Below are 27,553 nucleotides of genomic sequence, written 5' to 3'. Positions count from 1 at the left end.
TAATGGGGCTGCGGGGGCAGGTAGCCAATGTAAGAGGTAGCAGCCTACGACAGACGTTACGAGCAATTCATCAGTTTTTAGAATCAATTAACCCGCATGTTAATTAATGTCAGGCTTATGGAACAAAGTTGGGGGGGCGACTGGGGGTTGTGCTGGCACAGCTGAACGAGATGGAGGGGAGGGTGCGAAAAGACGAGAGGAGGATAGGGGATGGGCGAGCGCGAGAAACAAGCTGCAAAAGCAAATTGTGGCAGTGGAAAGCTGGCACGGTGCCATCCGTTTGGTGGTAACGCCAAGGCGGATTGGCGTTCGATCTGCGGGTGAGCGGGTAGACAAGGAAAACAAGAAGATATGCGCCATTTGGCTTATATTGGCAAGGGAGAGCAGTCGTTTTTTTTTTTAAATAGCGATTTATATCAAACAAATAACAGATGTAGGATAGCTGTTGGGGGTTCCTGAGTATGCGGCTAAACTTACAAACACAGAAAAAGAAGAGGATCACCATCTGCTGCTTGGGGAGGTTTCAAAACATCGTGTGACATCATAGAAGAATTTGGGGACAGGAAGATGTCGATAACGACTGCCTGGCATCGGACTGGAAGAGACAACACAAGCGTTGTGGTGGATCTCCATCCAGCATGAATGACAGAAAGATGAAAGTAGTGGCAAGCGGACGCAACAGACACAAACGGTAGTAAACAGAACCTACCCCACGAGACTGAAAAAGGTGCGAAGTATGCAGACTTACAATGGTAGCGCTGTCCACTGCATGGCATTGGAGGTGGGGCGAGAGGAAGCACCTCCTACTCTCTTCCTCGCCTCTCTCCTACAGCGCAATTCCCGATGCCAAGCAGGCAGTCTGCCAGCTAGGCAGCAGATGCCATGCCAATTTCCTCGCCGGCAACCACGCCACAAACATTGAAGATGGGGTGGATATGCGTGCCATATTTCCGAAAGACAACATTCAGATTCTCAGCGACGCGTTTCTCGGAGATGCCAACGAAGGAGGTGTTTTTACCTAACATGATGCCAGGATCGCTGCAGTGGCATCTCTCGTGTAAAGATGGAGGAGCCACTAGAATGCTGAACATTTGTGTATGTGCCCGATGCGGGTTGACTGGCAAAGATAACTGGAATGAAGAACAAACAAAAGGCAACGCCAGCGCATTTGGTGACTAATTAAACACAGAAACTTTGCATAGCTAATTAGCACGACGGATTCAATAAGGCAACAGGGCGGTGACAATTTCTTGAAGAAAAACACGACAAAACAAAACTAAGCAGCAAGCTGTTGGACGAAAAGGGGAGGCATTTTCATCTTTTTGTGCCAACCCCGCTCCCCCTTTAATACTTAATTTTTTCTCAATATAAACCACCACCTCTTGTCAACTGCCTGCCAACCAGTGAAGAATGTCTACCGCGGGCATTGCGGCTGCCAATCTGCCAATCGTCAGCTTTCAACACAAGAAGACCTGAGGGACGGTGCCATCGGCAGAACGACAGCTGTTTACAAAAGCTAAACACAGAAAAAAAGAGAAACAGCAAACATGAGGATGCATACTAATGAACCACCACATAAAATTGTAATCAACCAACCAGATGGAGATTAATTTATGCATTTTCTCTTAACGACGCGTTAATCGGTTTTAACGGAGATGATCATCGTGCGTTTTTTAATTATTTTCCTAGTATATGGACTTTCCAGAATTTTCTAAAGCTAAACTTTAAAAATGAGAAGAAAAGCAAAAAAAAAGGACAAGAAACATGGAACTGTACTTCAGCAGCAAGCAAAGCTATGGCAGAAAGGCAAGGAGGCAGCCGTGTGCGATTTATCTACATTCAAAGCAATCACCAGGGAGATGAATGGCTTGTAGACTGTAGATTTTTTACGCCATCACCGAGTATGGGAGACGAGAGACGGGGGGTGGCACCCACAACAGCCAGGCAGGAACTCAATGGAGGGGGCACAGAATCACACCAGCAGACTCTTTGGGAAGGCGGTAACCTCCAGACCAACCCGTCTATAATCTGTCAAATGGGGCAGGGGGGCTGTGGGAACATTTTTGGCACCCCTCCCGCCCCCACCCTTTTTTGCATGCCCTCTTCCTGCCACCCAATCAAGAAACCACCAAACTCCTCCCGTTCATTTTGTTTTGTTTTGAGTATATAGTCGGGCACAACACAGAACTAGCCCTTTCTGAGAGCCGGTCCTGGTACATGCAGGTTTCGGAGGAACATCGCCCTGGTACCGCAAAAGACGCTGGGCATCGGGCAGAGAGCCAACAACGGTCACCGCTGCAATCAACGAGAGTGGATGATTTCGTTAAGTTCGTTTTCACTGATTAAAATGCAAGGCGAAAATTAAAACGGCAATTAGCGCGGGGGAAGGAGGCTCATCAACGCGTGGTAATCACGAGCGGATACTCCAAACTTTTACTTAGTCAGTTTTCATGCATCTGGATTTTTGTTGGACAAAGGGGCACGGTTGTGGAATATGAATAATTGAAGAAGTCATCCAAAGGGAGGGATTATAAGATCTTTGTGCTTCCTACACTGCCTTGGCATAACCACCAAGATGACAGAACCAAGGCTGCCACCAGGAAGGATAGGCTGGGCAAATGGTGGCATCTTTTTGGGCATCGTCAACGCAATCGATTAAGTGTTTGCCGCGTGTTCAATTAGTAAATGAATTCGTAAATCTTGCTGTATGTGTTTTTCTTTTTTCGTTTTTTTTTTTAATTGTCGCCGCGGAACACGTGTGGATATAATCGTTTGGAGCTAATGAGGTTTGGATGATCTGTCTTTTATTTTAATTCCACGGGGGAAGTTAATTGCGCCTCGTCCTCATTATACAAATGGATTACAAAAAAACGAAGAAAAAAACTGCTGGCAGAAACAAGGAGGGAGAGGGGGGAGAGAGAGGCAGAAGGAAAAGAAAGGGAGAATATTTTCCTTCTTTGTGAGCCAACATACACATAATACCACATGCAAACAAGCACAGAAAAGCAACTGCAATGCTTGGCTATGCTAGTCTCTCATAAGTCCTCCCCAGGAAAACTCAGCATGTCTCTCCCTCTCTCCCTGCTCACTGCAGCCAAATCCTTCAAATGCCAAGGACCTCTGCTTTCCCTGGATGTGGATATTACAAAACATGCTGCACAGGATTAAATTTCTGCCGATTGGATATTACCGTCACAATTAAAATGGTTCGTTTTCTTCTGTTATTAGTGCCGAGCTTTGTTATAGAGCTGGCGTTTGCGGGCGAAGCAAAATGGAGAGGAGACAACAAGAGACCTATGGCAGGGCACCTGCTAATGTCCTCGGCGCTTAATCATCGTACAGCAGAATGGTTTTATGCATATTTCATTTGCATATCATTAAATCGCTAAGGCATACTGCCAACTGGCAGCGGAGCACAGGGAGTAGGCAAATGAGGAGCGCAAAGTGTTAAAAAAAGGAAAGAGCAAACTCATTATGCGATGGCAATCTTCAAAGCTGCGTGCCTGCTTTCCGGCATCCTGCCAATTCATTTTAATTCAACGTTAATTAAAAAAAAAGGAGGGGCTCGCTCAGCCTGTCATATGCGGATTAATTGAGTGTCTCCGAAGGAACAAGAGTACTGTTTATATGCCGAGCGAATGCGGATACATGCGTTCGTAATCACCGGATTAACATGTACGAAACAAGGCCAAAATATGTCACTTTTACACAGAAAGGAAATGTATATCTGTAAACTGAAAGTGCTTGATTTTATCTTTTATGCAGCGCTACAAGTTTAAACAAAGGAATACTTTTCAATGATGTTTATTAAGAGACCTGAGGCTTTTTATTTCTATTGCAAAACATTAAATCTGATCTGATACAAAATTGGAAATGTGAGAAGTTGGCATGGGGTGCCAGCGAGATCGGGCAGCGGGAACTGGCAAGTCGGGGTTGGGAAGAAAGCGTGGGAATTGCTGGGGGCATTCTGTCATAAGCTTTCGCTTGTATGAAACAAATCCAACACACTCAAATCTGCCCCCTCTGCCAACCACCCATCAAACAGAGTACGCGCATAATCAGTATGCGTGCCGAGACCTTGATTGCCTGTATTAAATTATTTGGCGAAATTGATCCTTTGTTTCTGGTTAAATATGCTCGCTGTCATTATGTCTGGCACACGATCATGCAGCACGAATATAAAAAAAAGGTGCTTTGTTCCCAACAAATACACACACAGTAACAAACAAATGCACACGGGTAATCACACGTTTGCATGCACTATTAATAAAGGGGAACTGATGAGCTGTTTAAGACAATGAGCTTGAGTGGGGCCTAAGCCAAAATAATAAAATCTGATTAATATGTATAATTTAATAAGTAAAAAAATATGAAAATAAAAACAGGGCCATAAGAAAACAGAACCCATAAAAATAAAAAAATCTTGTAGCATACAAAAATGTGCAAAATACAAATGTTCTCGAAATCATAAAAAAATGATGCATTTATATACATTTAGACTTGTTTTATTTGTTATTTTCTAAAAAATAATGTATGTAAACCCATAGCCGTCATGCCCATGTTTTACCTACCAAATGCCCCCGGGTGGTGCTCAAAAAATGCAAATGCTGTGAGGATGCAGAACGAGCAATTAGACGTGTTTATGAAATCTGTAATGAGAGCTGTGGGGCAAGTGAGCGGTAGGCTGGCAGAAAAAGCCCGCTCGCAGCGGGTATCCGCCTGGCGCTTTTGAGCCATGATACATGCAGATGTCGCTGTAGTTCTTCCAAAAGCTCGCTCGAACGAAAAGGGAGGAGGGTAACGAGCACCTCGTTTGGCATCACACACACCTCTTGAATATGTTTTTAAAGACACGTGTGCGTGCCGGAAAGGGGGGGCATGGCCGCAGGGGCATGTGAAGTTACGACAAGTTTAACATCCGAGGATCCGTGTATGTAGCAATGTGATGAAAATAGCATTATTTATGCATCGCTTAAGTAAAGTACAAGTGACAGGGTGTCTGTTTTCCGCCGAGCACATCACATGGAGCAGACATTATGCAAAGTGGCCTCATTAATATGCATAAGCAGCCTTCTTATTATGCAGACCTGCACCAAAGCAATATTGTTTGGAGAAGCAGCTATGCTCTTGTTACAGTAGGGAAGTATTATCTTTTCCCCTCTCCGTGCACCTTCAAAATATTTAATTATCAACTGCCCGATTTAAGAAAAGTGTTAATGCTGAAATCTCCTCATTCAAATTCCACAGCAATTCTGTATTTTGACAGCTACAAAAACTGGAGTGGCACGTACGATTGCAGTTTAGATAGTATATATCCTGATGAATTACTTCAAATAACAGGAAAACCCTGTAGCAGGATCTAGGGACAGTATGAAAAATGAGGCAATAAACCAGCAGCGAGCGAAAAACCATTAAGGTGGCTTAACCATGGAGAACAGAGAATATATCTCAAAACAAACAAACTGCTTTTAATGTCCAGCTCATCAGTAATCAAGTGTATGCAGAGAATAAACATAGACTCTTAAAGTCTGAACAGAGGTGTGAATGGTCACACAAAAAATGCTTTGCCAGTGATTGGCAGGAGCTGAGAAATCTGCTTTTACTTCTTCTATTGGCAAACCTTGCCCTCCAGAAGCATTTGACCTTGTCAGACACAGTAATGCCATGTTCTTCTTATCTACTGAGCTTTTGGATCTCTCAGCAAGAGACCTTTTATGAATCTCTGTGAGATCTTAGACTAACATCTCCATTGCTGGATGTTTCTGCAGTCAAAAGGATGGGAATTGATTAACTTTATAGCTATATCAACACGAGCAACATGTTGCATCAGCCCAGAACTGACTTAAAAAGCTACTGCTTGCCGAATTTTACAACTGAACAGAGAACTTATATTCCTAGTGTGCAGGAAATGAAGTCCCACCTGTCTGATAAAAGAGCAAATCGCCTTTTGAATGAATCGCCTGTTTGTTTACTTTATCATATGTATGCACAATAGCTCACCTCTCCTTGAAAATACGTTATTATTGACTTGCGATAAAGAGATTTTGGTCAAAGAAATAGTACATTAAAATGCATGCTTTTTCACCAGACGTTATGCAATATTGGTTTACAGTAACTTGTGCTTGAAAGAAATGTTCTGGTTTAAAAACTTAATTGCTTTTCTGGCATATTATTGACTTGATAAAAAATTCAAAGAAGTCTAACAATGGAAATCTATGGACCAATTGTATGTTTGAAAAATTTCAAGTTTAACCCTTAAATGCATAGATGTTTTCCCAATCATTATTACATATACTGTATGTGACCCTGGACCACAAAACCAGTCATAAGGGTACATTTTTTGAAATAGAGATTTATACATCATACGTCATTGGCCAAGATACAACTAATATAAAAAATGTTTTTAGCAACACATATTACTAATTATATACCACATGTTTTATTTTTTTACGGTAGAAAAATTACAAAATATCTTTACGGAACATGATCTTTACTTAATATCCAGACTTTGGCATAAAAAAAATCAATAAAGTGGATAAAAATCGACATCTATTGTTATAAATATACTATATACAGTATTGTGCAAAGGTCTTAGACCACCATGCCAGAATTAGATTTAAAGTTTTTGCAGTATTATAGTGATCATATATAATTGTTTCCTCAGGTTCTTTAATAGAACCCATCCAGAAAATAAAGGGAATGTTTATATATTATTAAAAACTGTATAAAGATGTTAATATATGTGTCAAGTTTTTAGGGTAAACTCACCTTCCACTTGAGCAATAGCAAGAAACTGCAGGATCTCTTAAACCTAAATAAAATTAAATCCTAATGTCTAATTTTAAAGAAATTTGTATTTTTACTTCATTCTGTACAAAAACGCTCAAGATGTGTTTAGTGCCAAGAGAGGTCACACTAATGTGATGACGATGGCTAAAGAAGACATTTAGTCCTGAAAATATATATATATATATATTTTACATTATTTCCTGTACTTTCTGTTTGTATCTTAATAAAATAGATAAATATGGATGGACATTAAAACTTCTAAAATAACAAGTCTGGTGGTGGTGGTGGCAGCCAAAGACTTTTGCACAGTACTGTATATACAGTAAGTGGTTCAGGGTCACATATGATTATCTACACTGATCTATAGACTTCCTTATTAGGGCCAAAACTGTCTTAATACTTCATTAACAATTTCAAACTGATAAAATAAAGCATATGCTGTTATATTTTGACATTTTATTTGTCATCAAACGGCGTCCCAAGTAAATATACATTGTTAAAATTATGCACTAATTACATTCTGGGTCTCTAAAGACCTGATATACATTTAAGGGTTAAAAATGTGTGACGGTTAACACGTTTTTTGTTAATAGATTATTTAACCCTGAATTTTTGGCAGCTTAGATATTAAAGGCAATCAAGGTTGTCTGGGGACATCAAGTGTCTATAGTTAGATATACTTACATCACTTCTGTTGAATCCTGCAATACAGACAATTTGTGACTTTGTCGCCAACTTTGTTATATTGCTCAGATGTTGCTCTTTCATAGCTCAGGAGACTACTTCTTTAAAGATTTAACTTTGTGTTTTTAATTTGTGTGGATTAATCCAGTCACAAGAGACCAATGAAAGTATGAACATAGTATTTGGATGTGGATAAATAGTTCAGATAATTTGGTGTTGGAAAAATTAGATAAGAAATGTTCATCTTAAAATAATGATTGATTTTAAACTCTAGAGGACATGTGAGGTTACTAGAGTCACCAACCTTGTTTTATTGCTCAAAAGTTGCTCTTTAACAGAAATGAGAGTCAACAGCTATTTTTCTTTGAAGTATCAACTTTGTCTTGGATGTTTCTCATAAACGTCCTGAGAATAAACACACAAAAACAAAGGAGACAACTGTTGACATACAATTTGAATATATTGCTAAAAGTTCAAATAGATTGCGCAGTTCAAATAATCTGGTGTTGGAAAAATCAGATGAAAAATATGAGAAACAACCAAGATAATAAACAGACCTCATATGAGATTTATCTTTTTCACGGTGTTGCGTTTTCCTAAAATGATCTGAAATGGATAAAAAATTGTTTAGTTTGATCAATGTGGGATTTTTTCTTTTCTATGGTCTGGCTTTTTCCTAAAATGATCTGAAATGGCAAAAAAATTGTTTAGTTTGATCAATGTTGGGTTTTTCTTTTCTATAGGGTGGCTTTTCCCCTAAAATGATCTGAAAAGGCAAAAACTGTACAGTTTGATCAATGCTTCCTCTCTCTACCAAACTGCGCCTGTATTTTTCTTAAGTGACCTTAAAACACTGCCCTTTTCAACATTCCCTCTCCCCTCCTGCTCGACGCAGCTAATGAGGAAGCTGATTCGGAGGGTTTGAGTCAAGCCATGCAATGACACTGTAAGCTGGCCTATGTGCCTCCAGTATGCTGTTGCTTCACCTCCTGGCCTCTCACATTTGCAGACAGAGGTTGTGCGGACGGCACTTTCTGCCGCTGAAATCTCCAGTCACCCCAGCGGTGTAGTAACATTTATCTCTTTAACTGCTACCCAAGCACTGGCCTGCACATAAATTGGTTCCTGGTAATTCTATCAGATTAGTATTAATACGCCATTTCTGAGGCCACAGAGGTCACCTGTACAGTCTCATCGGCATGAACCAATGTGAAGGTCAACTGTCAATCATTTCCCTGAAAATGATAATAAGCCTTAAGGATACAGAAATGTTATTGGAGCTAGAAATGGTCATTTGTTTGAAAACCTAGTAAAGTGTCTTGTTGTCTACTACCTATATATGACTGTGAAAATTACTATTATGTACATAAAATGATCCTACATATTGTAAAGAACATTCTGTGAAAATATAACCTTGATTTGACTGAGTAAGGTCATGTCAAAGATCAAAACTCACTCCTACACTGCAAAAAAAAAATTCAAGAAAAAAATTCTTAGTATTTTGATCTTGTTTTCAGTAAAAATATCTCACAATTATTGAATTAAGATGTATTTTTTTATGAGCAAAACGACCCAAGAAAATTAGTCTATTTTTTGACCAAAAATATCCAATTTAAGTGATTTTGTGCATTAAACAAGCAAAAAAATCTGCCAATGGGGAAAGCAAAAAATCTTGAACATTTTTCTTAAACACTAAATTCAAGACAAATTAAAGAAAAATTTGCTTACCCCATAGGCAGATTTTTTGCTTGTTTTATCCACAAAATCCCTTAAATTTTATTTTTTTAGTCTAAAAACTAGACTTATTTTCTTGGGTCGATTTGCTCACCAAGAAAAAGGATGTTAATTTAAGAATTTTTAGATATTTTTACTGAAAACAAGACAAAAATACTAAGAAATGTTTTTCTTGAAAATAATTTTTTGCAGTGTAATCTCATGTTTAGATTATGAGACTTTAGCCTGGATTTCAAAGGCAGGGTAACATATAGGCAGATGCCTTTAAAGAGACGCTTCACTTTTTTTGAAAATATGCTCATTTTCCAGTTCCTCATGAGTTTTGGAAACCGATCTCCGTGTCTGGCGGTACCACTTTTAGCATAGCTTAGCACAATCCATTGAATCTGATAGCTGAAAGTAGTCCCCTTGATTACTTTCAATAGCAGGGGACTATTTTCAGGCACCATGTAATATTACTACGCCTCCTGCAACCATGTTACGGCAGCAAAGTCCTTGATTATTACTCCAGAATGAGAGTATAGTTCCTAGCCATATCTGCCTAGAAAATCTCAACTTTTAATTTTCCGTCGGTCTTACAATGTAACTCCAGAAGAGTCTACAGAAGTTTTAAATAGAAAAGATATTGTAACTCTTTGGTTATTTTTTTTCGCGATGCTAATGGTCTAATCAGATTCAATGGATTATGCTAAGCTACGCTAAAAGTGGTACCGCTAGACCAGGAGATCAGCTGAATGGATTTCAAAATGGATTTCAAAATGGTAAAAATCAAATGTTTAACTCTAGGGGAGCTGTAAAAATGAGCATATTTTCAAAAAAGTGGAGTGTCCCATTAAGAGCAGTAGAGCAGCATACATGTTAACTATTAACTATAATACTTTTAGTACTAGTATACTATAAAACTATTAACTATTAAGTGACCAATACTTTTAGGTCAGTATGTTAAGACAATGAAGCAATACTCCAAAACCAAAAATAATGCATAACGCGTAACATTTTTAACTGTTAAACTGTGTTTTATAGCTGTGTACCTTTACATGTTGAAATAAAGCATTGGTCATTTAGAGGCAGTAAGAAGTCTATTCTGGACAATTTCACAAAAACAAACAAATATATATATATATATATATAGTTTCCACAAATAGCCCTTCTGCATAGCATCAGATGTAAAGCCAGTGATTCCAAACGAATGGTTTACATTCTATGCTTACTGGCCTGAGCCGTTGAATATTCAGTTTCTTTGTTACGTTTCATTTGGTATGTGGGAAATGTCTCTGTGAATTAGTCAAATCGACAGTACTAAGCAGGTGCCGTTAGGAGGACTCTGACTAACTATGGCTGTGCGTTTTGGCTGAGGCTAGGCAGAGCTGTCACAGGTGCATTAGGATCGAAAACGCGCCTTAAGTCCAACAGCCCACGTCACTCATACGAGAGCGTCTGGCTTTGAAAAGCACCAGCAACCCAGACTCTTCTGCTTCTCAGGCATATATTTGTGTAGAAACGTCAAGCCGTACATTTAATCAAGTGGAGGAAAGGGCAGAAGTTTGTCTGTAATGTGCCTGTGTGGGTGCACGTCAGAATGTGTCTTCAAATCGGCAGGTTTGCATGTCGTCCCACAGGGCCTGAACTGAGCAGCTGGCAGGGGAGTCATTACACGCACACCTTTGACAGTTCATTCTCTCATTAAAGCGAGAGGATGCCTGTAGTCCACACCATCTGTCTGTCTCCCCACTGGGCTCCACTTCTCATGCAGGCAGACATCTTCCTTTTCCCCAAACACAGAGCTCAAATCCCAGATTCTCCACCATGGAATGTGTGGCATGACTGGGGAGCTCGGTGGTTTGCAGTAGACAAAAGTCACCATAAGAAAGGACTAAATCAAAGGACTCAAACTGCTAAACAGAGTAGGCTTGGGACAGAACTGAATATAGTCTGGTCCAGAGTGTGAGTTTTAACACTCCTGCTACATTCTACTCTATGGCTTTTTACTTGGGTAGGGGAGAGCAGGGGTGAAAGTACCATTTTCAGAAAAACGTCATTTAAAAAAAAAAGATAATGTTTTAGACAGAGATTTTTGCCTTGGTCAATAACTCACAAGTGTTGTCTATCAATACCAGGTGGAATTTTATGGAAGAAAAATAATGACAAAAGTTTTTTAATTAAAATAGCCTGTTGAATTGTACTACCTGAAAAAAAATGCATTGTATTAACCGTACTTGAATTTTAATGCATTGTATTTTTATGTTTTTGAATTAAAACAGCCTGTTGAATTGTACTACCTGAAAAAAAATGCATTGTATTAACCGTGCTTGAATTTTAATGCATTGTATTTTTAGGTTTTGCATTTTTAAGGGCTGAAATTCAACATGCGTGTATATTTTCTGTATTAAAAATTCAATAGTCCACATTCACCTTTTAGATTTCACTTTAAAATATTCGGTCTGTTTAAAAATACAACGTACAATATTCAGCAGGCAAGTTTCAGTCCATTTAAATTCGCGTCCAAAAATTCAAGTCCAAAAATTCAGTCGTACAGATTTCAACATTTAACATCCGGGAACTGCAGGAAAAGCAGTAGAGTACCGAGTATAATCTCATCTGCTGTTAATCGATCTGGCCAGCAGGTGGTGCACGTGTTCGCCAAGACTTTGTACATGTAAGATGATTTATCCACTGCAGTGATGAATGTTGGCTTTTATGTTCAGTTTTAGTAGAACAACTGTAATACACTCATACAGAGAGTGTATTGTTTGGTTATGTTATTGACAGGATACTACACGGTTTTTAAATGCCATATAAATTAAATAGGGCCTTTCTGCCTGCTATTGGCTTCGTTTCTCAAAAGCTAAGTTGATTGTAGATTTTATTGGTGGCAATCTACCATCTTCTTATGCCTACGAGAAACGGACACGTTTTTGTAATTCTTCACCTCAGTTTATAAACCATACTCGGATTATTGAACTGTTCAAGTTACAAATCGTGCGCGCGGATTAATAAACCATACGCACAATTAAACAATCAGTGCTCTCAGATTTTCAATCCATATCCACAAATTCATAAACAATAAATAAACAGTGCACACGCTTTCGCAATGGTTTTGCAAACTGAGTCCACTACCGCAGAGGTCCCCAACCACCGGGTCGTGGACAAGTTGCCACCGGTCGCAAGAACATCCTGAAAAAATGTGTATAATAGCTACGTTATAGTTTAATCAGGTGTTTTGTCCTTTACGAGCCGACTTCAAATAACATATCAATCCACTTCTATACAGGGCCGTGCTCACTCTTTTTCTTTGTCTCTCTCTCTCTCTCTCTCTCTCTCTCTACCAGCGCATCGGCGATCACATTGCTGTCATTAAGGCCGTAGCCAGGATTTTTCAAATACCGAGGACAACCCCTACATTTTTTTTTTATTATTTATATTTTTTCCATATTACAGAATAATAATAAACACGTCCAAACTACAATAGCACAAATGTAACTGTGTCTGTGAGAATTTTGGTGACTAAAAGCATCCAAAAAAATCAATGGTTACATTTCATCATCTGAAGTCACCCTTTCAGTGGCGGATGCAGAACGTGACATATGGGTGGGCATGGATTAAGTCCGGGTGGACCTGAATCTATGGGTGTCACTTTTGAATAAGAAACTATAACAAGTCTATAAAATTCGTCAAAACTTCAGGAATCACAAGCGTATTGGTGAGAACACCCGAACTGCACGTCACATTTTTGACATTATTGATATACTTTAAATTGTAATGCAACATGACATTAATTAAGCCTTTTTGGTTAAAAAAATTATTGGGCTGTCATATAGCCTACAAAAAAGAACCTGCACACAGTGACAAGAAATATAAATGAACACAAAAAACCTAATACTTTTTAAAATAGCCTATTAAAACTGTTTAAATAAATTAAGCTACTAAATGCTTAAAATGAAGCTTCACTCTGAGCGAACACATACCTTGACGAAGGCTATTTGCCGATACGTTGGTTATAATAAATAATTTTTGCAAGTGAGTGTGCAGTCACTATTTTGTGTTATAAAATAAAGCTTCTAACATCATATTCTCTTCATACAAATCACTAAAAATATATTTTCGTTCTCACATATTTAAGTTAACTTACTAAATAAAGAAAAAAAAAAGGGAATTGCTAGAATAATGTTTGACTCTGAGGTTAAACGAAATGACAAATAAATAAACATTTAATATACTTTTTGATGACCATAAGAAGCGGGTACTCGCAAAGAGCGGAGACGAGGAGCGCGCATTTCAGACGTGAACACGAAAGGAATAATGGGTTTAGTTATGCTTTCACTTCATTTCCTGACAGTTTCACTTGTTAGTGGGGATAGGAATAACTAACAAGATGACACCGAATTACATACAATATAATTACCTAACTAAATCTGAGAGAATGCAAACCCATTACAATATTTTTTCCTCCGACGGGCAGGGCGCAGATACATCTTTGTAGCCCGACAAGAATTCGCCATAGCCCCGGGACAGTTAGACATGGATACAACTTCATATGGTGTATTTTACCTATTGCATGTTATGTTAAAAACAGTAAAATTATAAGTAAGCCTGATAACTATTTAAAAACTATTATAAAGAAGTTGAATGTTGCGTTATATGGTTCTAATGAAAAAAATATTCCCGAGCAGCTTTCAGCCATGATCACTTTGAGATCTTTTTTTGCAAGCAAGTGGAAAACGTATTTTGAATAACAATACGTTATAAATATGTGCTGCGCGCTTTCCTCTCAATAACATAAACACACAACAAATATGACAGCGGGGTAAAAAATAGAAAGGAAACATCTGATCACAGTGATGTTGTTTGATAGCCTACCAGCTCTCTAACTCAGCACTAAGTCACGCCATGTTTATTGCTACACTTTATACAATATAGCAGATGGGGTAAAATCTTTGCGTGTGAGGGAGAGCTCCCTCACTACCTCCCTAGCGTGTGAGGTGTGTGAGGTAGCGTGTGAGGTGTGGGAGGTAGCGTGTGAGGTGTGGGAGGTAGCGTGTGAGGTGTGGGAGGTAGCGCGTGAGGCGCACGAAAGTGTGGGAGGTAGTGAGGGAGCTCTCCCTCACACGCAAAGATTTAACCCGCTCTCCAATATACTCTATTGCTTTTAGCAACAAATAGCCTATCATAACAACCTATAAGCCTACTGTGTAATTGAGACATTCATTTAAGAAATGCATTAAAAGCAGAAAGAATAGGCTGCGGAAATATAGTGGGTTCACTATAATCCACACCACAGACGTTCTTGGTTTGCTTCTTATTTATTAAATCGAGGCAATTGTTTGATTAAACATTGATTAATATTAAGATACAATTTATACAAAACGAAATTCACTTTAAAGAAAGTCTTTCTACAAAACAAACCTATGCAGGGCTCGCAAAATCGCTACCCCGACGTCCCGAGTATTATTTTTTTTTCATTTCTGATTGGGCGGGCTAGCTCCGCGCCTGCCTGCAATTAGTTTCATTTGCGATATCAAATGAATGTCTTCATTTTATTCATAAAGTCATACCTTTGCAATTCTTTGATCGATTGTGTTTTAGAAGTACTGTATGCTTGAACTCTAATGACAGCAATGTGATCGCCGATGCGCTGGTAGAGAGAGAGAGAGAGAGAGAGAGAGAGAGAGAGAGAGAGAGAGAGAGAGAGAAAGAAAAAGAGTGAGCACGGCCCTGTATAGAAGTGGATTGATATGTTATTTGAAGTCGGCTCGTAAAGGACAAAACACCTGATAACGTAGCTATTATACACATTTTTTCAGGATGTTCTTGCGACCGGTGGCAACTTGTCCACGACCCGGTGGTTGGGGACCTCTGCGGTAGTGGACTCAGTTTGCAAAACCATTGCGAAAGCGTGTGCACTGTTTATTTATTGTTTATGAATTTGTGGATATGGATTGAAAATCTGAGAGCACTGATTGTTTAATTGTGCGTATGGTTTATTAATCCGCGCGCACAATTTGTAACTTGAACAGTTCAATAATCCGAGTATGGTTTATAAACTGAGGTGACGAATTACAAAAACGTGTCCGTTTCTCGTAGGCATAAGAAGATGGTAGATTGCCACCAATAAAATCTACAATCAACTTAGCTTTTGAGAAACGAAGCCAATAGCAGGCAGAAAGGCCCTATTTAATTTATATGGCATTTAAAAACCGTTTAGTATCCTGTCAATAACATAACCAAACAATACACACTCTGTATGAGTGTATTACAGTTGTTCTACTAAAACTGAACATAAAAGCCAACATTCATCACTGCAGTGGATAAATCATCTTACATGTACAAAGTCTTGGCGAACACGTGCACCACCTGCTGGCCAGATCGATTAACAGCAGATGAGATTATACTCGGTACTCTACTGCTTTTCCTGCAGTTCCCGGATGTTAAATGTTGAAATCTGTACGACTGAATTTTTGGACTTGAATTTTTGGACGCGAATTTAAATGGACTGAAACTTGCCTGCTGAATATTTTACGTTGTATTTTTAAACAGACCGAATATTTTAAAGTGAAATCTAAAAGGTGAATGTGGACTATTGAATTTTTAATACAGAAAATATACACGCATGTTGAATTTCAGCCCTTAAAAATGCAAAACCTAAAAATACAATGCATTAAAATTCAAGCACGGTTAATACAATGCATTTTTTTTCAGGTAGTACAATTCAACAGGCTGTTTTAATTCAAAAACATAAAAATACAATGCATTTAAATTCAAGTACGGTTAATACAATGCATTTTTTTTCAGGTAGTACAATTCAACAGGCTATTTTAATTCAAAAACTTTTGTCATTATTTTTCTTCCATAGAATTTTGAAAAAAATGTAAAACGACTTCAGTATAATTTCACTTTAAACATAAGTAGCGCATTGCAACTTTCGACCCTGTCAGCTGGGACAAAAGTAACACAACAGAACAAGATACATTTTTGGGTTACACTTGATTTTAATAAATATACATGACTATCACCTTGTTAATATGTAACTGTAAACATATTTTGTTGTTTATCTTCGCAAAAAATTATTTAAATGATATTTTTATTTTACATTTCAGTTTCATCAAATGTTTCAAAAGCAACCTGACAGTACAAACTTGAATTGTTGAAAATATAAATTTTTTCTCACGATGAACACTATGAAAATTAAATTAAATTAGCAAAATATAAATGTTCAACATAATGCAACAGTATTAGCAGCGGGACAAAAGTAACAAGTGTTACTTTCGTCCCAACAGGAACTTAGATGTGTTACAGCACTACACTGCAAAAAATGACTTTCTTACTTAGTATTTTTGTCTTGTTTTCAATAGAAATATCTAAAAATTCTTAAATTAAGATGTTTTTTCTTGATGAGCAAAACGACCTACGTAAATAAGTCTAGTTTTAGACAAATAATATACAATTTAAGTGAAATTCTCCTTAAAACAAGCTAAATTATCTGCCAATGGGGTGAGAAAAAAATTGTGAAATAAGATTTATTTTTTCTTAAACACTTAATTCAAGTAAAATTTTCTCACCCCATTGGGAAATATTTTTGCTTGTTTTAAGCATAAATTCACTTAAATTGCATATTTGTTGTCTAAAAAATAGTATTATTTTCTTAGGTCATTTTGCTCATCAAGAAAATACATCTAGATTTAAGAATTTTTAGATATTTCTACTGAAAACAAGACAAAAATACTAAGTAAAAAAGTCATTTTTTGCAGTGTAAATAACATGTAGATTGATCAGTACTGTAACACGTGAAACGAGAAACAAAACATTTTATTGGGAAAAAATGACCGCTTTAGGAATAATGCGATATTTCTCAGCTTTGTTAAGGGTTGCATGATAATGTCATAGTTTGGAATGCAAATGTAGTCAGGGCTTTGAGGAAAATCATTTTGTTATTTTCCAAGGCATACCTTGTTTTGGTTAAATCCGTAGAATTGCATCTATCCTATGTAGATGAAAGAATCCCAGAATGCACTGCAGTAAGCTCTGTGAATAAAAGATCAGATTAGTTCAGTATAAGGGTGGGCAATAAACCGGTAGATATGATAAACCGGTAGATATTTGTCAACTGGTTGAGATTTTGGACTATCGTCTCTACGATCCCACATCACGTTGCTGTGCGCGTGGTCAGGAAACTTAACGTTTGTACACATTTAAGCCTTTGAAACACAAACAACAGTGCTATATGCGCATGCTGTTTCTGTGTCAGAGGAGCATGCAAGTCGCGCATCCGCTGCTCATTAAGCTTGTGAGCATTTTTGCCACTTTATTTGCCTTAAATACATATATGCATAAAAATTCCCGTCTTTGCAAGTATCCTCATAAACACAAACATTTAGGGCTTAAGAGAAAGTAAACAGCTGAAAAAGAAAATGCATGTGTAACATTAGATTGGATCCGGAAATGGGTCTTAAAGGGGAAGTTACCTAATTTTGCTCATGTCTGTCATTCATGTTTTTGTGAAAATCTGCTCTGGACTAAATCACTTTCTACTCTTAATAAGATACACACTATTATTTATCATCATTCTTTCATTACTTACTGTTTATCTTTAGTGAGCTTGTTTTTATCTTCTTTTATATGCATGTATACGTTTTTTGTGAGAATGGCATTAAATATTTTAATAACAAAAAAAACCTCATTAAAAGATAAAAACCTCTACCGTGACACATATTGTTATAATGATATAAAATGAATCCTATCGTGAAATAAAATTTTGGTCATATCGCCCACCCCTAGTTCAGTATTTTGAAAAATTTACTATTTTACAGATTTTTATAAAGTATTGTGTTGTTGGCCTAGCAAATATAGCACCAGTAAAAAAATTAAAAACACCTGATTCAAATGTTCCCCGTGATCTTAAATTTTTTTTTAATCTGAAGGTGTATGTTTAAATGTTTGCAATTATTTCTGCAGACGAAAATGTGTGCCCAACATGAATTTCTTACATTAGAAATTTTTTTTTTCAAAATTATTTAACAGATTTACTTAAAGCTTGCTTCAGTGAAAAAGCTTTTGCCATTCAAATTCTACTGTCAGGATTTACTAAAGACGCACAGTAAAAATACTTATTGTATTTGCTTATACTATTGTACTTACTTATACGACTGACCTTATTGCATATGCATTTGTAGGAGTTTCCCTTTCGGATGCAAAATTTATGGGAGGAGAATATTTAAAGTAACACAATTTATTACGTTTTGCCCTCGTACTTTACATGTACAGTATTTGCTGCATTATTTAATGCCTAAAAAAGCATACCTACGCAAATTTGCACTGCTCTTGGTAGATTGCATTGGTCATTTTGAAAATTAGGCCTGTGTTTTTTAACATGCGCCAGTAAATCGCACACAGAAATTTCCACTCCCATCAACTTTTTTTTTAATTGCGCTCTTAGACTAATTAGCCCTGTTAAGTAAATCTTTCCCTTAGATTAAATATTGAAGAAAACACAGCCAGTAAGAGCCCAGAATAGATGCAAACTCCTTAAATATTGTTTAAAATGCATCTCAGTGTGAGACCTCAAGAAGCTAATTAATAAATGCCACAAGTATGATTTAGCAAATTCTAGACAAAGGGTGACTACATATCAGATAATAAAATCGAGTTTTAATTTGTTATTCCATAGTTTTGATGAGTTTACCATTATTATAAAATGTTATAATAATATGTTATATATTTTCCGATTTTTTACCAGTACTGTATGTCAAACTGTGTGTAAAACTCTATTGGAATCATCTGTTAGTCAAGTCTCCTTCATGGTTTGCTTTAAAAGCAATGTAAAAAATGCAGCGTATATAAATCCTTTCAAATCAGTCAATTGTAAGGTTGTAGGGTTAAAAGCTGACTATACAGTCAGTAAACAGCAAGGCGGCTTACCATGCTTGGAAACAGAGCTAATGTCTTTACAGATCCATCGTTGTCATGACATGAAAATAAGCACACTAATCTTTCATACAGCTACAAATGGCAAAAACATATGGTCTGGAGTCTGTGCTTCTCACCACTTCATCTCCTCTATCACATTTGACTGGTGTTTGTTTACCTTGACACCTGCAAGTGTGCCAGGCTCCCATGCACACGGCCAGTGCGTTCCCAAGGGCTGATGGGTAATCACAGTGCTGATCTAATAAAGCCCAAGTGAACTGTTGAATCACTCCATCACTCTAGCAGAGCCTGGCCCAGTGCCGCCTGTCACCACTTCAAATTACGTGTACTTCAAAAACGTACAGGCCTGTCAGAAAATCGGCATCCAAGTCTCAGACCCCACCAAATTAGATCGGGCTGCACGTCTGACAAAAAAAGGCCAAGACAATGCTTGGAGGGTCTGGTGTATGACCTCTGACTGCCACATAAATGTTTCTGCTATGTCCGCATGTTAGCTTAAAGGGCAATGACAGGCTTAATTGGATCAGAGAAAATGCATCTCGCAGTCTTTCTGACAAATTCGGGGAAACCTGCGAGAGGAACGTTTCAAATGTGGTAGCCAATTCCAACATGGGGACCCCGAGACATACTGGCCGGCATCTGTGGCTGCTTAACTACAATACGCAGGAGACCCACTTAAGCCCAGCTCGAATAGCGAATAAAACCTCAACGTAAATAAAACTAACATGTACTCCGCAGAGCTGTCCCCTTTCCAACCAAAATCTTTATAGAGCTGACACAGTTCACAACCGAGAGTCGTTCACCAAAGCAGAGCAGGGGAAAAAGACATTAGATCCACACAGCTGCGGCCTTGGACGTAGAAGCCATTTCGAACGTGTGAAAAGACTTAGAAAAACATCTGCATGCTATGATGAAGTGTACAAACGGCTGGATTTTTTTTCTTTTTTTGAGCAGCTGTACCTGTTTATGTGCGAGCTGAGAATGTGAGTGTTTGTTGACCGTGGGTGTTAGACCTACCGAGGGCTCTGAACTTTGCCTCTCAGGAGCAGACGGCTCAATGCGTCACCGAACGCCGAAGACTGTGTCACCACATGTTCTTTATACGCATTGTACTTGTGAGATCTGGTATAGCTGTGTCTCTTACATTGGTCACAAGAGTTGGTAGTGGATATGTAATATAAGCAGATAATTCAGCCGAAATCCTGCTAGTTTCTGCAAGAGAAATAAAAGCAGGGCTGAAAAAAATAATAAAGTAATTTTAATGGTTTCAAGATTATGGACATATGGACGCTGCTGAGCACTAAAGGGAATTGAGCAAACTTTTCCTTCTGCGCTTCGGCCAAAAGAATTAACAGTGTTTTCGATGTGAACACTGCGCATTACTGCTATCACAGCGAGAACAAAAAGAGGAAATGTGTCTTTTACAGCGTACACTGCTTTTATTCCTCGCACTTTCTGCAATTTTATGGTTTGGCTTTTGTGTCCCTGCTTGGAGGAAATGGTTCATTAAATAGGAATGCCCATTTTTTCCTTTTATTTTTTTAATGTGGTGCACAGGGATATTAACCAATCTGTAGCAAGAGTGAAAGACCAGACTTCCTCCTGGCTAAAGCTTACTGCTCATGCTGGCTTCATTAGAGTACAGGATTCCAGCAGACTGCCAGGACTGGAATATAAGGATGAAGCAAGGAGACAGAAAACATTAGGGAGAAATGGGAAGAAAAGGAGCCCCTTGTGGAAATTTAAGCTAAAACCAGCTTCTGATGGTTACTGGTTTCACATGCATCGACTGATCAGTGACCATTTTAGAAATGACCAAAAACGATACTGTAGGTAGACCAGAAATAAACCATGTTCCAAAAATCTGCATAGCCATCTTTTACCATTTTCCTGCAGCGGGAGACCAACCAAACCAAACCAGAATACTAATTTCTAACTTTAAATATACAGCTCACATTTATGATTATAAACATGGTCAATAAATCACCAATGAGAGACATGAGGCCATACAGCATAAGTGCCAGAGATTCACTCTTGGATAGCGCAGCACTTGATTTGTTAATAGTGTACATAATGGCGGCCATTTTCACAAGCCACATTAAATCATTGAGCGCCGGCCCCTGTGTGAGCATTAAAGCGAAAGATTGGCTGAGTGATACAGAATTCCACTTTTTCTTTTTTTTTTTACTTTTTTTCAAAGCCTGAGACTAAATTGGATTTTCTGCACCTTTTTCTAATACGAAACATCCATCATTTATTATTATTATTTTTAAAGAAAAAAGAAGGCTCGCCTATAGCACGCACCCACAAACAGGCTTTTTCTTCAGCTCTTACGCCTTGAATCCGCTGTGCAGACCCACCCCTGCGGTGAGCAATAACTTAGAAACAAAAATACATGTGGGTGTTTAAGTGGGAAAGCGAGTACGCTTTCTACGGCCACTATGAGGTTTCGCACTGCGTGAGTTGGCAGCAAACAGCTCCTCCAAGCCAGCATCAGCGCCTCCCCAAAAAGTCTATCAGTCAAGTCAAAGGAGAGAGCCGTCGCGTGTCCTTTAATAATCCTGTAGCGTATTATCAGGACGCCGCAGCTAAGTGTTGCAATTAGCCTGCCCTTTATCATGCAAATCAATGTGACAGCAAAACAACCATTCTGTTCCGCCAGCTCTCGGGCTCCGGCACGCTCTCCGTGCGCCCTGGCTCACTCTGGCATTTGCGGTGGCTGGCCACATTTGCATTATTTATCATATCAGTGTGAATATGGGGCCGCTGTGCGGCAGAGCTGAGGCTGATTAGTGGGCATTACATATGTTAAGCACAAAGAGACGGATTCCCTTTACTAACGCTCCACTGCACCGCTTTCAGACCCAGAAAATAAAACAGGGCTCCTATTAATATCCCAGAGGCTCTGACACCAAACATAGTGGGGAGGTAGAGGGGCGCACGCAGCGAGGCGCTCGGACCCTCGCTGGTCGGCGTATGCAAATAGAGGCACGCTGCCAAACGCACACACCAAACAGGCATTAGCATGGAGTGGCACGACGGAGCGGGGCCATTCGTCATCCGGGCGTGTGTGTGTGTGTGTGAGAGAGAGAGAAAATGTGTATATGTGGACAATAAGGCTTTCTGGCTCTGCATGAAACCTCATTAAAGCCTTCTGCTGGAGGCAGGTGGCGCTGTAGCCTCATCGCTTTCATTCACAATGAAAAATATGACTCCAGAACAAACAGCCGAATGTATTCTCGGGTCATGCTTTACAAACCTCTGTGTAAGTCACTTTAATATCCATCCTGCCCTGCGTTGTTACATTATGATGCATTCGCTGTGTTAAGGCTTGCTGGTTGGTTATTGAAATATGCCCTATTTCTTTATAGGTGGAGCCCCATCACCTAATCTGGGTGTACATTTGTGCCACTGTGATGGATGGATGTGGCTTAATTAACATTAAATTGTAATTTACAAGACAAATAGGGGCTAGTTTTTCACATTACAGTCACTATAAAGCAAATTTAGGTTTGCTGCTTTGTAAACAAGTGAGATTATGTTGGCTGTGGCTGAGAACTGCTTACCGCTCTATGACTGGCACCGCGTTAAAGGAATGTTCGGGTTGAAAACAAGTTAAGCTCTATTGACAGCATCTGTGACATGATGTCAATTACCACAAACAACATATCGAACTCATCCGCAGTTTGTAACAACAAGTAAGCACTGTGTTTACGATAATGAACTTAGAAGGAAAATCTGAGGGGCAAGGCATTCTGAAGGCTTTAAAAGCAGAAACACGAAGCTCTTATTTTTGTTAAAGCACCTATATTGATTATTCGACACACAAATGTATGTTGTTTAAGCTGTGAAGTTGTCTATATTGCCTTTTAAGTGGTGGGACTACTGTTTTAGTCTGAAGATCTTCTGGTAGTGTGTTACCAATGTGTGAAATTTTTTTTTTTTTAAGGAAATTATTTAACAAAATATTTGCAGAGACTGTTGTTTTGGAGGCAATGTGTTAATAATTTACAATTAAACTTGTATAAACAATACAATGCAGTCCTATTCTGTCAAAGCAGTATTGTAGTCGAGTCAGAGTCAAAAGCCAAACCAAAGATCGAGTGTTGAGTCAGAGTCAAGATAAAGTTGGATGTGGACTCGATGTTAAAGCACCTATTGCTAAAAACAACGTTATGTTGTGTATTTGGTGTAATACAATGTGTTTGCATGGTTTATGTTTCAAAACACACATTATTTTCCACATCACCCTACATTCTTGTTGCTCATCTGCACTCACCTAAAGGATTATTAGGAACACCATACTAATACTGTGTATGACCCCCTTTCGCCTTCAGAACTGCCTTAATTCTACATGGCATTGATTCAACAAGGTGCTAAAAGCATTCTTTAGAATTGTTGGTCCATATTGATAGGATAGCATCTTGTAGTTGATGGAGATTTGTGGGATGCACATCCAGGGCACGAAGCTCCCATTCCACCACATCACAAAGATGCTCTACTGGGTTGAGATCTGGTGACCGTAGGGGCCATTTTAGTACAGTGAACTCATTGTCATGTTCAAGAAACCAATTTGAAATGATTCGAGCTTTGTGACATTATTTTTTGTACATTATCCTGCTGGAAGTAGCCATCAGGGGATGGGTACATGGTGGTCATAAAGGGATGGACATGGTTAGAAACAATGCTCAGGTAGGCCGCGGCATTTAAACAATGCCTAATTGGCACTAAGGGGCCTAAAGTGTGCCAAGAAAACATCCCCTACACCATTACACCACCAGCCTGCACAGTGGTAACAAGGCATGATGGACCCATGTTCTCATTCTGTTTTTACGCCAAATTCTGACTCTACATTCTGAATGTCTCAACAGAAATCGAAACTCATCAGACCAGGCAACATTTTTTCAGTCTTCAACTGTCCAATTTTGGTGAGCTTGTGCAAATTGTAGCCTCTTTTTCCTATTTTAATGGAGCTGAGTGGTACCCGATGGGGTCTTCTGCTGTTGTAGCCCATCCGCCTAAAAATTTTACATGTTGTGGCTTCACAAATGCTTTGCTGCATACCTCGGTTGTAACAAGTGGTTATTTCATCAAAGTTGCTCTTCTATCAGCTTGAATCAGTTGACCCATTCTCCTCTGACCTCTAGCATCAACAAGACATTTTCGCAATTTGAGCTTATAAAACAAAAGTTATGGTACAGTTAATGTTAGGCTTAATTGTTGGTCATAAATCTGTTGTTTAATTGGGATTTTTGCCCATGATTTTAGAGATATCTGTCTAACCCATTCAAGCAGATAGGAGGCCTAGTGGCCACTTCCCTCAAGGTATTTTGTTGCAATTCACTGAATGGCCAGCAGTGTCGCTAATAACAAATGTCAAGGGTTGTATTTAATACAGAACATTCCTTTCACAAACATATGAACTGCTGCATTTCATAATATTACCTTAAAACTGCATGTTAATATTTCACCCAAAATGTTAAATCCTGTAATCATTTACTCACTATCATGTTCTTCTAATCCAGTATGCATCATTTATTCTGTTGAACGTCAAAGAAGATATTTTGATAAATGTTGGTTATCACACACTTGACGGTGCCAACTGACTTCCATAGTACTTGTTTATCCCACTATGGAAGTCAATGGGTACAGTCAACTACATGGATAGCATCATTTGGCAAAATATCTCCTTTTCATGTTGTTTAATACAGATTTAATACAACATTAGGGTCAGTAAATGATGACAGTATTTTTATATTTGGGTAAACAATCCCTTTTATATAAAATATACATTCAAAACTTTGGACAAATGACACATAAATCCAACAAGCATATATGAAGGTCTAAATGCGACTAAATCGCAACACAGTCTTATTCCATTTATAGGCTATCTGCATTTACTTGGGTGATTCTCGCAAAATTAGACTTAGGTGTCATGAAACATTTTGATTAAACATGTAAATGCTCTAAAGATAAGCAGCATACAGTAGAAACAACTCTTCATGTACTATTTTGAACATCATTTCAAATTATGTCATACAAACAAATTTTGATGTTTTTTCCACATTAAAGGGGAAAATGTTCATTTCCGCAATGTGTCCATGACTGGTTTGGGTTCTTTGACATGGAAATATTTAAATTAAAAAAATCTAAAACATAAAAAGCTTCAGTGCATGTTATACTATTTACATTTACAGTAAAGAAACATGTGGTATTTGGTGATCCTTAGTAAATGTAGAGACAATAATAAGGAATATAAATGTGTCCAAGACCAATTTTCTCATCCTCCGCAACAATTTTCAATCATTGTTTAAGCCCTTAAGGTACTAACATTTTCAAAAAAAAATTGTTGGAAGGGACATAATTGACTGTGACACTCAAGATGGCTACCATGTAAGTAGTTCTTATTTTTTCTCTCCAGATAAAAGTTGAAATTTTGTTTGTCATAACACCTAGAAAACTTTTTAGTTCTCATTACCGAAACATGAGTTTGTAAATGCATACATTTAATGTAATATCATGTTGTGGTAATTATAATGTTTTATAATGATAATCTAAAAAATTAAAATATTTCTATAGGAAATATTTTTTAAATCCTCTAAGAATAATGATTATAGTAAGTTCAGACCTTAATCTTAAATGTGCAAAAAAATGGCTTCAAGGGCTTTTTAAAAATTCTGATGCTGGACACCTTCTATATCTGGATTTCGTAAGAATTACCCACTTTTTCAACTAATTTGTCTTTTGCAATAATGACATACTATTATTAAAGCTCATAAATAAAATTATATAAACTGCAATAGCTTGTGTGAAAACAGCTAAATTATAAATGTGAAATGTTAATTTTAAAGTGTCCTTCACAGGGAACAGGACCTAAAAGGACACTTGCTTGCAGAATTATAACTTTATGTAATCATTTTACTTGAGGTGGTCAAGTAAATGAAAGCCGACAAAGGTAATATCAGAGGAGAGAGGAAGATTAAAAAGGGTGGAATAGAATCGCTGCAGGATGTAGGGCTCTTCGCTTTTAAACTGAAATCTCAATCTCACAAAGTTTGTTCTTAAAAGGAAATCAGAGAGCTTTGCTGAGACATTGCCTTGAAAATCATGAATAAACATCAGAATGCCTTGCCGTGCATACATCATACATCACAAGCCGACGCTACCTAATGGTGGAGGTCTCATCACCCTCCAACACATGAAAAGGCAGCAAAATTACCAACCCCACCGCACAGCCAGCCACTTGCTATTAAACAGACCGCTGAGGGAGGAGGACGGGGTGAAGGAGTGTTCCTTGCTAAAATGGCTCCCTGAGATAGCCGTTCTCCATGGCATTTGCTGCCAACGTGGGGAGAAATAAAAGAATAGTGATGACATTTCTGAAAATAATTAGAACACAGCCCGATTTCCTATAGTACCCTGCCATCCTGTTCCTCTTCGTCTCCCTATGATCTGCTTTCTGTCTGGCTGTAGCGCAATTCCACATGTCTATTTTCCAGCATGTGTTGATTCCGCTGCATATTAGGAAGCACTTGCTATTCCAGACTGGCCATTTAATATGAGAGAGCACTTTATTCTGGGCTCGGTAGGGAATGAAATTGCGTTTAATCGTAATGACTCCGCTCCATCTGTGGGTCTGTTATGAGTAGATAACTGCCATGGTGGCTGAAATTGCATCTCTGAATGAAGACAAATAAAAAAATGGACGCTTTGTTTACAATGGCAAAATATAAAATTGACGAGTGGTAGATGCCGGGGCTACAGATGCTTTCTGACAAAATGTTGTGATTTTAGGGTGTACTTACAGTATGTACTCGCCTGTCTTGTGTATGAATTTTAGAAAAATAGTGTCGTCCCAAATTACTGTTTTTTTAATAACCAAGTATAAGCGGTCTTCCAGACGGGGGCAAATGACATCAAACGCATAATTTTATACACTGTTTTTTATATCATTGTTATACGTTTTATTCAACATGACTTCAGTAAGCCACAGACTGAGGTGTAACCGCCTCCCCAAGTAAACTTTGCTCTCACGGTATCTGATAGCACCGCCCCTCTTCGGTTACTTAAGAGAAGCCCCAATTGTTGAGTGGATGAAATGTCCAGCTTTGCACACTTTAAATTTTTGGTTGAAGGAGTGCAGCATCCAGGTCCCTCACTTTCTTTTTTACCCACTTTTTACTGCTTTCACTCAACTTATACTCGAAATTGGTAGAATAGTGCATAGTGTGCGATCTGGGACGTACCTTTAAAATGCATTTGAGTTTAAATACAATAATTCAGCTATATTATTCACTAGGGATGTGCATGTATGTCATATTTTCATTTCGATTAATCCATAGGTCTGAAAAATGAGTACTCGATTAACTGGGGGGCAATCAAAGAGGAGGGGTGTACGCATCATTGTGAAAATGTTTTTATACTG

The 27,553-nt window shown here is 38.3% G+C and overlaps 1 protein-coding gene across 1 annotated transcript in view; it reads right to left on the bottom strand.

Moving 5' to 3' along the window:
• Positions 1–23,206, bottom strand: part of pmfbp1 (polyamine modulated factor 1 binding protein 1) — a 222,662-nt gene extending 199,456 nt beyond the window's left edge. The window contains exon 1 of the mRNA XM_073813011.1: positions 17,151–23,206. The gene's annotated coding sequence lies outside the window, so the exon portion shown is untranslated. The remainder of the gene's footprint in view (positions 1–17,150) is intronic.
• Between the last annotated feature and the right edge of the window lie 4,347 nt (positions 23,207–27,553).

Source organism: Paramisgurnus dabryanus, chromosome 2 (genome assembly GCF_030506205.2).
Source record: "Paramisgurnus dabryanus chromosome 2, PD_genome_1.1, whole genome shotgun sequence".
NCBI classification, from domain to species: Eukaryota; Metazoa; Chordata; class Actinopteri; order Cypriniformes; family Cobitidae; genus Paramisgurnus; species Paramisgurnus dabryanus.
This window is presented reverse-complemented; position numbering and strand designations above follow the sequence as displayed.